Here is a 10342-nt window from a genome sequence, read left to right as displayed (position 1 = left end):
CACTTTTGAGACTGTGAAGCAGTGAACCGTGACTAAAACAGAACGAATGCAAGGATGATAGCATTCAGAATAGTTGTAGAATTCAAGTTGAAATGGCAAGATCAAAGGCGCGGCCACTCTGATCTACAGAAAAATGGAGAGGGATGGAGGAGGATGGGAGAGGGTGAGGGCAAAGGGTGCAATCTGGAGCCAAACAGCGAAAGTCATCACAGGAGTACGTCGAAGCACAACTTCCTGATCAAAGAGATAGTTGTGCGCAAAGCCTGTGTATTGAATACAGAGAATCTGAGATATAAAGACACTTTTTAAAAAGGAGCTGCTAAATGAACGCACCCACCAGATTGCAGATTTTGCAGAAACTGGAAGATAACGATGGACTGCTTTCAGAGCAAATCCTTCTCAGCGAGTGAGAGTGCCTTTCTGTTGAGGACAATGAGGGTGGTGTAGAACATCAACTAAAACTACAGTTAAATAATTCGTTTAGTGATAATAATAACCTTAGCTGGCGAATAATATGTATGGAAATGCTCATTGAATACTTAACAGAGAGTTAGGTTGGATGGTCTTAATAAAGGCGACTTCGATGCTAACCTTTTTGAGAGAATGATGAGCTGAGACGGCATTCAGTGAGTGTCCTTGCCACTAACTCTAGAGGTCCACTACACCCTGGACCATGAGGGTGGAACCGTAGCCACCTTCACACACTTATCACCGTCCAACGACACTACCTGTCAATTCCTGTGTTCAGTGAACCATGCCACTGAAAACTCATCACCTGCAAAGACATGAAGCTGAGCACTGCTGTCATAGACAGCAGTCCAATGTCCGTCTGCGAGCGATGATAAACTAACACTAGAAACCGAATCGGAGAAATTTTCGTTGATATAATGATCGTATTGTTGTTTCTTTGTTTTAATCATAACGATTGAAAGTGTTGTGGACTGGCAAGACAGCCAATCCACTGTGACGGGTAGCCGAAAGGCACGCGGTTCAGCTCACGCAGGCTGGCGTGAGGTCTGGAACAGTTAAAGGAATTGAGTCTAGCAAAAAAGGTACATAGCTGCTGGAATACTTAACTTTAATCCATAATTGGTGAACATCGGTCTGACGGTACATGCATCACAAGATAAATAGCAAATGATAATGGCGCCTTGCTAGGTCGTAGCAAATGACGTAGCTGAAGGCTATGCTAACTATCGTCTCGGCTAATGAGAGCGTAATTTGTCAGTGAACCATCGCTAGCAAAGTCGGCTGTACAACTGGGGCGAGTGCTAGGAAGTCTCTGTAGACCTGCCGTGTGGCGGCGCTCGGTCTGCAATCACTGATAGTGGCGACACACGGGTCCGACGTATACTACCGGACCGCGGCCGATTTAAAGGCTACCACCTAGCAAGTGTGGTGTCTGGCGGTGACACCACAGAAAGATTTTCTTTTGTTAAGGCGTTTTGTATTGAATGACTGGAATTCACTTGCTGTGGTGAAACACATTTTGAGAAGTAAGTTGATTTTAAAGCACTCCGTTTACATTTCCGCAAACAAAAAATTTAACCAATTTATTTACTATTAACGTGCAAGCACTGCTTCAATTTCATTTATGTTACTGTCAATAAATACAGTCATCACGGAGTTCATTCCAACCTATCTAGAGGTGCAAGCAAGGCGATTAACAGCAGTCGCCAAGAGTGGCGTTGAATAGCCCCGTTATCTCGCTCAGTCCGAGAGGCTCTGCCCACGGAACATGACAGGCCAGTTGGCGTAGTGGTGGAATTACGTGCCTGGTGGAGGAATCAAAAATGGTTCAAATGGCTCTGAGCACTATGGGACGCGGTCGCGCGGTTCCAGACTGTAGCGCCTAGAACCGCTCGGCCATCCCGGCCGGCGTGTGGAGGAATCATTGTCGTTCTTGATAGATGTTTCGTGGCACTAAACTGCGCTGGTTTAAGCAGCTGCCATCGCAGCATTTATCCATCACTGTAAACCTCAGTACATCTGTACCACCAACTGATCTGCAACCAGCCATGCTACCAAATTCCAATACCCTTCTTCGGCATTTCGACAGAGGGGACTACCTCATGTCTGGAGCATTTTCTTGTCAGCACCCGTGGCCATTACGCATATAAGTACTAGCCACGGAGCTGGTGTAGAGCATTCAGTCGGCCACCGTTGCGGAGCGGGCTTCCGCCTTGCAACCCAGAGGACCGTTGCCGCTGTACTTTAGACCGTTGGTTCAATCTGTAATGTCTGTCGTCGCAGACGATCACCCGTCGTACAGCCCATACTCACCTCCAATGGGCCGAGGTTCGAGCTAGGAGCCTTCTGGCAACTGACCCATTTAGCGAAGACAGGCAGACGCAGATGTCGATGCCGTTACAGATGGAGGTAGCAGCACAGTAACGCAGGGTGCCCTTCGTTTCGATTCTTCCAGAACTGGCGGTGCATTTATCTCTTCAGTCTAAGATTCCAGCTGAGTGTATTTGTGAAGTAGGCTGGTGCAGTCCTGTCCATGATAACAGATGTTTCCTGAATAGTACCGATCGAAATCTACACTGCAAGCAAAACACTGATGTTACGATAAAGTTAGGCAAGCGCGTTTAAGAACTAACACGAATCTTCAAGCCGCACGGGATTAGCCGAGCGCTCTAAGGAGCTGCAGTCAAGGACTGTGCGGCTGGTACCGGCAGAGGTTTGAGTCCTCCCTTGGGCATGGCTGTGTGTGTTTGTCCATGGGATAATTTAGGTTAGGTAGTGTGTAAGCTTAGGGACTGATGGCCTTAGCAGTTAAGTCCCATAAGATTTCACACACATTTGAACATTTGATTTGAACGAATCTTCAGCTTGGTACTTTCTAACATGTATTTCTAATATGCCGAATTCAATCAAGCCACGTACAGCAGGAGGTAGATCATGATCGTAAGTTCCCATCGCAGTAAGATAGCTTGTAAGCTGTTCAGTGACTTGTCAGGCTCAGTGCAGTTTCATTTTACGTACACATGCAGAGGACGCTAGTATCCTCAGAGTATGGATGTGTGTGGGCAATGAGAGGGTTTTTAGACGACAAAGAACGAAGGAAGATAGAGCGCGTATTAAATGTTGCGTGTAATTACTAATCAGTGTTTAACAATCACCTGGGCCCCGATCATGGCAAATTTCGTACTCGAACAAGTGAGGAACTCGCTTTTGTCACTTGGAGGTTGAACGGGAAAGCCGTATGCGTCCTAACAGGATACCTATGTGTTAAGAATTACTCGTTCAATGTAGCTTAAATTGACACCCAGCCAATGGTCCCGTCAGATCCGCTGACAATAATGTCCTGTCGAAACTTCGTAATTCTTAAAACACAACGATTTGCAATATTAGAGTAAACGTTTTCGTCATCGCCCAGTAGCAGTGTTTTTCACAATGACAAACGTGATTTTCGCCACCGACTAAGGCAGGAAGCAAGTCAGGAGATTTTTGTTTGTGGCTATGACGATTTGTGGGTATGACGATTTGGAATTCGACATATCAGAATAAAGAGCTAAATTCGCCTTCCTTTATTTTAGGCTCCACTGCCTCGTTGACTGGTTTTCGCAACATACTCAGCCTATAGGAGTACAGAAATGCCTTACAAAAGAGTGAGACCCTGCCAGCCAACAATGACATCACCCGTCACGCTGCCACCAGTATAAGATAGTTACAGGCAGGCAGAAACATCCAGTTATGATTATTTTTGGTCGTTGAACCACGACTTCTATAGAGAGGTGAACGCCCTCTGCAGTCATGCATATTTCACTGCAGTGTTGAACAATACCTAGTCAGAACCCTTTGGCTGAATTTCAAACATACCGTCCGTTTGCCATGTAACAAATGACCTTTAGTGCTGATCCGCTTAGCTACTAAGGCATGGAATCGCACTCCTACGTTCATTCAGCTTATCAGACGAGTTTCGGGAGACTTTAATTGCTTACGTTCAGTATAACTTGTCTCTGGCGGCGCTGTTTGCTTTACACGTGGGAATGAGTTGCAGGATTAGATTAGATTAGATTAGATTAGATTAATACTAGTTCCATGGATCATGAATACGATATTTCGTAATGATGTGGAACGAGTCGAATTTTCCAATACATGACATAATTAGGTTAATTTAACAACATACTTAAGTTAATATAACTACTTTATTTTTTTGTTTTTTTATTTTTATTTTTTTATTATTTTTTTTCTTAATTTATATCTAAAAATTCCTCTATGGAGTAGAAGGAGTTGTCATTCAGAAATTCTTTTAATTTCTTCTTAAATACTTGTTGGTTATCTGTCAGACTTTTGATACTATTTGGTAAGTGACCAAAGACTTTAGTGCCAGTATAATTCACCCCTTTCTGTGCCAAAGTTAGATTTAATCTTGAATAGTGAAGATCGTCCTTTCTCCTAGTATTGTAGTTATGCACACTGTTATTACTTTTGAATTGGGTTTGGTTGTTAATAACAAATTTCATAAGAGAGTATATATACTGAGAAGCTACTGTGAATATCCCTAGATCCTTAAATAAATGTCTGCAGGATGATCTTGGGTCGAGTCCAGCTATTATTCTGATTACACGCTCCTGTGCAATAAATACTTTATTCCTCAGTGATGAATTACCCCAAAATATGATGCCATATGAAAGCAATGAGTGAAAATAGACAATGCTAGTTGTTTACGTTCAGTTTCACTTGTCTCTGGTGGTTGTATTTGCTTTAGACATCGGCGTAGGAATCAAATTACAACAGGGAATTATGTCTGAATAAGTCACATAATTGCTTTACACATGTGAGCAGCAACGAGGGAACTGAAAGGATTATCGTATGTCAGAGAGAGAGTTCGCATCTTAGGCTCGCTACACAGCATAGCACCCTTGAGAGAAACGGTAAAATAATGCAAAGGTTAGCTCTGCGTTCGTTATCTACGTTATTTGCGCGTGTTTGCGCTCGTGCGAGCGTGATGGCGTCTGTATGAGTGTTTGTGGGTAACCTGGAAGAAAAAGAGAGAGAGAAAGAGAGAGTTAATGTCTGTAATATTCTTTTCTATTAAGTGACATGAACCGTTGACCCACAACGGGAAACAACCTACAGTCGTGCAGATCAGGACTACGTATTAGCCCAGTAGCGAAATTAAAAGAAGTTCTGGGCATGTTATCAGAGGCAGTCAAATAAATAAGCAAAGGGTTTCTGAACATGAACCTATCTATTTTTTTTCTCTTCGAGGCAAATCTTCTCGTAGCTACTGTGAACCAGCATCTATCGCTTCCATTTAACTAGTGGGGCTTCTGGCCTAGTTCCTATAACTCATCCATTTCCTATCCCATCAGATTAATGTCCGAAAATACTCCATTTGATATTTCTTGATCTCGAAAAAAAGCTATTTTTGAAACTCTAGACCTATCCACTTCCAGCACTTCCCATTAACTATATCCACATTAATATACCTATTCTAACCAATCACCCACTGACAATACCTATCACCAAATCTTCCATCCAGCTGCAGGAATGTCTCAAGATTCCGTTTTCTATCCGCTCCTGTAAATTATTTACGCTAGAGACATGTCCTAGTAATCGCATTCGGTGCCCGCCCGGTTAGCCGTTCGGTCTAACGCACGGCTTTCCGGATTGGGAAGGAGCGCCTGGTCCCTGGCACGAATCGGCCCGGCAGACTTGTGTCGAGGTCCGATTAGCCGGCCAGTCTGTGGATGGCTTTTAGGCGGTTTTCCATTGGCCTATTGGCCTCGGGGAATGCGGGCTGGTTCCCTTTATTCCGCTTCAGCTACACTATGTCGGCGATTGCTGCTCAAACATGTTCACGTACGCGTACACCACCATTACTCTCCCACTCAAACATAGTGGTTACACTCGTCTGGTGAGAGACCTACGATTTTTACCCTCCAGTACTAAACTGGAGATTCTTTGATGCCTCAGATCATGTCCTACCAACCGATCCCTTCTTCTAGTCAAGTTGTGCCACAAATTCCTCTTCTACCCAATTATATTCAGTAGCTCCTGATTGGTTACATGATCTACCCTTCTAATATTCAGCATTCTTCTGTAACACCACATTTCGAAAGCTTCTATTCTCTTCTTGTCTAAACTATTTATCGTTCATATTTCACTTACATCCATGTCTACACTCCATACAAATACTTTCACAAAAGACTTCCTGAGACTTAAATCTATACTCGATGTTAACAAATTTCTGTTCTTTAGAAACGCTTTCCTTGCCACTGATAGTCTACATTTTATATCCTCTCTAGTTCGACCATCATCAGTTATTTTGGCCCCTAAATAGCAAAACTCATCTACAACTTTAAGTGTCTCATTTGCTAATCTAATTCCCTCTGCATCTCCTGATTTAATTCGACTACATTCTATTATCCTCGTTTTGATTTTGTTGATGTTCTTTTTATAGTTGTATTACTGTAGTAGGTGTGGATTTCGCGTCTATCTTGGCTACAATAATTCGTTAACTATGCTGTTCGTAGTAGCTTACCTGCGCTCCTATTTTTCATTCATTATTAAAACTTCTCTTGCATTACCCCTATTTGATTTTGTATTTATAACCCTGTATTCACCTGGCCGGAAGTCTAGTTCCTTCTTCCACCGAACTTCACTAATTCCCACTATATCTAACTTTAGCCTATCCATTTCCCTTTTTTAATTTATAACCTACCTGCCCGATTAAGGGATCTGACATTCCACGCTCCGATCTGTAGAACGCCAGTTTTCTTTCTGCCTGTAACTGCTACTTGCAGTATCTGTCTCCATGACTTTTTCTATAAACATTTATAACCCTATAATCCAAGGATTCACTAAAATACCTTGAACTAATCCGTATCCGTAAATTAACATGCAAACCATGCCCTCTCACCCTCCAAAAGAAAGCCTAAGACAACTAAATTAATAACTGGCTGAAGATAAAGATTGCATTCCTCGGCCAGCCTTCACGACTCCACATCCTTGATCCACGCCATTCTCGACAATGTCAATATAACCTGGATTTCCGCTCCACGAAAATTCTATCAATGCCTCCAAATCCTTGAACGGCACACAGACAGCCTTTCTTTTCGCATCCTTTTTCTCTCCACAACAGGAATTCTTTACCAGTCCAACACTCTCCCTTTCATCCTCGCACATACTGAACATCATACACGCTGCAAACTCCAACCCAACAATCCCATAATTACCCTCGAGTTTCCAATCCTGATAAGCTGCTGTATTTATAATAACAAACCCGCTGCGACATTTACCATCCGTTCCATACCTAATCCATTCTCTATCCACCTCCACATCAGGGTTCTCAGTTCTCGTAATGTTTTACTCTTTCCTCTTCATATCCGTGGTCTGGCGTCCATCCTAGTTACACTTGTTTAATAGAATTTCCATATTTTCTTACCACTCCCTCTCTCCCATTACGCCCATACGCCCATCAGAAATTATCGTCCAGTCAGTTTCACTGCTCCCGGGTTACTCCCCATCACTGCGAGCCCTCCCCGTGTAGTGCAGTGAAAGGCTTCGTCAGTTTTAATCATATTTTTCAAACATGTTAATGTGTAATCGTAAATTTAATAATGCTTATAATTACTTTATAATTTTGTAATATTTTAAAATAATTGGTATTGATAGAAATGTTTGTGAATGAGGAGAGGTAGGATGTAAAAAAGGGAAAAAGTAAGGTAGCAGTAACTTCAACAGGTAGGCCACCGCACATGTCGAAACGTTCAGCATCGTAACTTTGTTACACACATGACTTTTTTGTCTGGGACATATTATCACAGAATCGAAATAAAAATAGAGCAGTTCTGACCAAGGTTTTCGGGCAGAGAGTTCCCTTATTGTGGACCAAATACTCCCTGTCTAAAGGTTCACGCTTTGAACATCTCGTGTTACGTCACCTAACTGGCCTGAAGCATTCTACTTAATTCATGTGAACACAAATGTGGAAAGGACATTACATTTGACTGACGTGGTGACGCCAAGTAAGTGTTCAAGGAGACTATTCACCTTCCAAGGCAGAAGAAATGCACCCAATCTTTCAGCGACTAGTGTAAATTCTGTGTGCAGCTATGAGAAAGTGTTCTAAATGTTTGCATAGATTATATCTGAGGCGGAACATGGGAACCACCAAGTGCGATGTGGGAAGCCGCCTAAAAATTGCATCCACCCTGAGCTGGCACATCTACCGCGCGTCGTTAATCCAATCGAAGGATTCGATCCGGGGCCGACGTACCTCATACCCCCCCCCCCCCCGATCCCCCCCCCCGCCCCCCCGTTCCTATCCTACCGTCCTGGAAGCAGTCGCGTGAATTCGCGCAACTACCTGTGTAACTTGGCTGACATGGTAAAGCATCTTATTACCAAAGCAGCAAACAGTTCCATAGATTAAATATCAAGGTTATATGCAGCATCTTATTGTGAGAGTAATCGAGGCAGTTTCAACCGCGATTTCTCATTCCGAAAAACCTCTTGTGTAACTATAATTTTTTTGTTTATCCGAATTCCCCCGGGAGCGTCGTCTGCAACATACACACCACAATGCATTCTGCTCGTCCTCTCACTTAATGTAGGCATACAGGATGATTCAGCTGTCCCTGCCCATTGGTTTTATGCAACCCGAAATGCCTTCAAATACCACATGAACGTTTCTTATATTGTCTTGCTCGCTATACGCAAAACTATGAGTTCAACAGAAAAAATAAACAATATCTTTTTGTAGGAAATTTCATGTAGTTAAATTCTGTTCTGGTAAACATTTTAACTAGACTGTAGTTTTCTAATTATTCAAGAAATATACACAGAAATTGCCTTCAAACACTTTTTTTTTTTAATAATTCGAAAACTGTGGCCTCCTGTGAAAATGTATCCCAGTACAAAGTTTAAGTACATTTAATTTCCTAGGAAAATGTTGTGTTCATTTTCTCTGTAGGACTAATACATTGTGCGTAGCAAGCGAGAATAATGAAAATCTCACTTGTGGTTTTCGAATGCGTTGCAGGCTGCATGAAACCGATAGGTAGGGGCGGGTGAATCGCCGTGCATGCCCAGTTATAATACCTCTGATATGTTTCTCCTCATACATATTTGCTGATTTTTTCACTTTTTTAAGATAATGATATTATTACATTACATTTTGAATACAGATTCTGGTTTCAGTTGTTGTGTGAATAGTGTTATGGCACATTACACTGTTTATATTCCAGGCAGATTTGATGTTTCATGATTTCACAATTTCTATAGTCAAGTAGAGGCCGTAGTTTCTGAGGTGTTCAAGAAAACTGTACAAAAGTAACTATGAAATGCGTTTACCTAGAATAACTAGAAAACTGTGGCCTTTAGCAAAAACATATCCCAATACAAGATTTAACTACATTAAATTTCCTAAAAAATGGTCCTGTTCATTTTTTCAAACACGTTTTCTTAAATAATTAGAAGACTATAGCCTGTAGCAAAAAAAAACCAACACAAGGTTTAACTACATTAAATTTCCTAAAAAAAGCTACTGTTCATTTTTTATGTAGGACTAATAGTATTTAATAGCAGTGACGTAGCAAGTGAGAGACTCAAAATATATTGCACATTGTTTTTGAAGTCGTTGCATGTTCCATAAATGCCACAAGTAGGGGCAACAGAATCACCCTGTACTTCCCATATGGCACCTCTGCAGTATGTCTCCTATTACATATTTGCAGTTTTTTTACTTTTTTAAAGACATTGACATCAATATTTTATATTTAGGATATGTACTCTGCCTTCAGTTGTATGAATACAGTTTCGGCACACTACACTGGTAATATTACAGGCAGATTTGATGTTTCATGGTTTCACATTATTTATAGTAACTTACATATCAGAGAGTGGACGTTGAAATGCGGATGCGTGTCTCATTTCCAGCAGAGAACCATTCGCAGTGTAAGTTAGTGAGGGGGGCCATCACAGACAGCGCCATCGTCGGCGGCTTGGAGACGCTTCGGAGCGCCGTTGTCGTGGAAACGGTTGCTAGCTATAAACGGCACGGCCGTCCCGTGTAGCCGCAGTGGCCGCCAGCGTCCCCGCAGCTTAGCACAGCACAGCACTCGCACAGCCTGAGCTAGCGCTGCTACAGACGCGTGTGTGATGCGGTGCGGTAGGCCTCCTAGGGGCAGCAGGTGAGTAGCGCGCACCGACAACTTGCGATGGAGACGTGCAAGTACACTTGCGTGCAACGTGCTCGCGTGTGGCTCGTGAGCTGTTAGGGTGACAAACTGAAGCGGAGAGCCTCGCTTGAGCATTCTATGAGTCACGTTGGTCGCGAACTCGTACACTCGTAAATGTACACGTACTTAAAAGGGGTTCATCCCTA

At 42.6% G+C, this 10342-nt stretch overlaps 1 protein-coding gene across 1 annotated transcript in view; it reads left to right on the top strand.

Moving 5' to 3' along the window:
• The first annotated feature begins 10024 nt into the window (after positions 1–10024).
• The window catches only part of LOC124593808 (ras-related and estrogen-regulated growth inhibitor-like), a 128597-nt gene continuing 128279 nt past the window's right edge, over positions 10025–10342 (top strand). Inside the window, exon 1 of the mRNA XM_047132155.1 lies at positions 10025–10148. The gene's annotated coding sequence lies outside the window, so the exon portion shown is untranslated. The remainder of the gene's footprint in view (positions 10149–10342) is intronic.

This window comes from Schistocerca americana, chromosome 2 (genome assembly GCF_021461395.2).
Source record: "Schistocerca americana isolate TAMUIC-IGC-003095 chromosome 2, iqSchAmer2.1, whole genome shotgun sequence".
Lineage (NCBI taxonomy): Eukaryota > Metazoa > Arthropoda > Insecta > Orthoptera > Acrididae > Schistocerca > Schistocerca americana.
The sequence above is the reverse complement of the archived record's forward strand: the minus strand, read 5'-3'. Positions and strand labels throughout refer to the sequence as shown.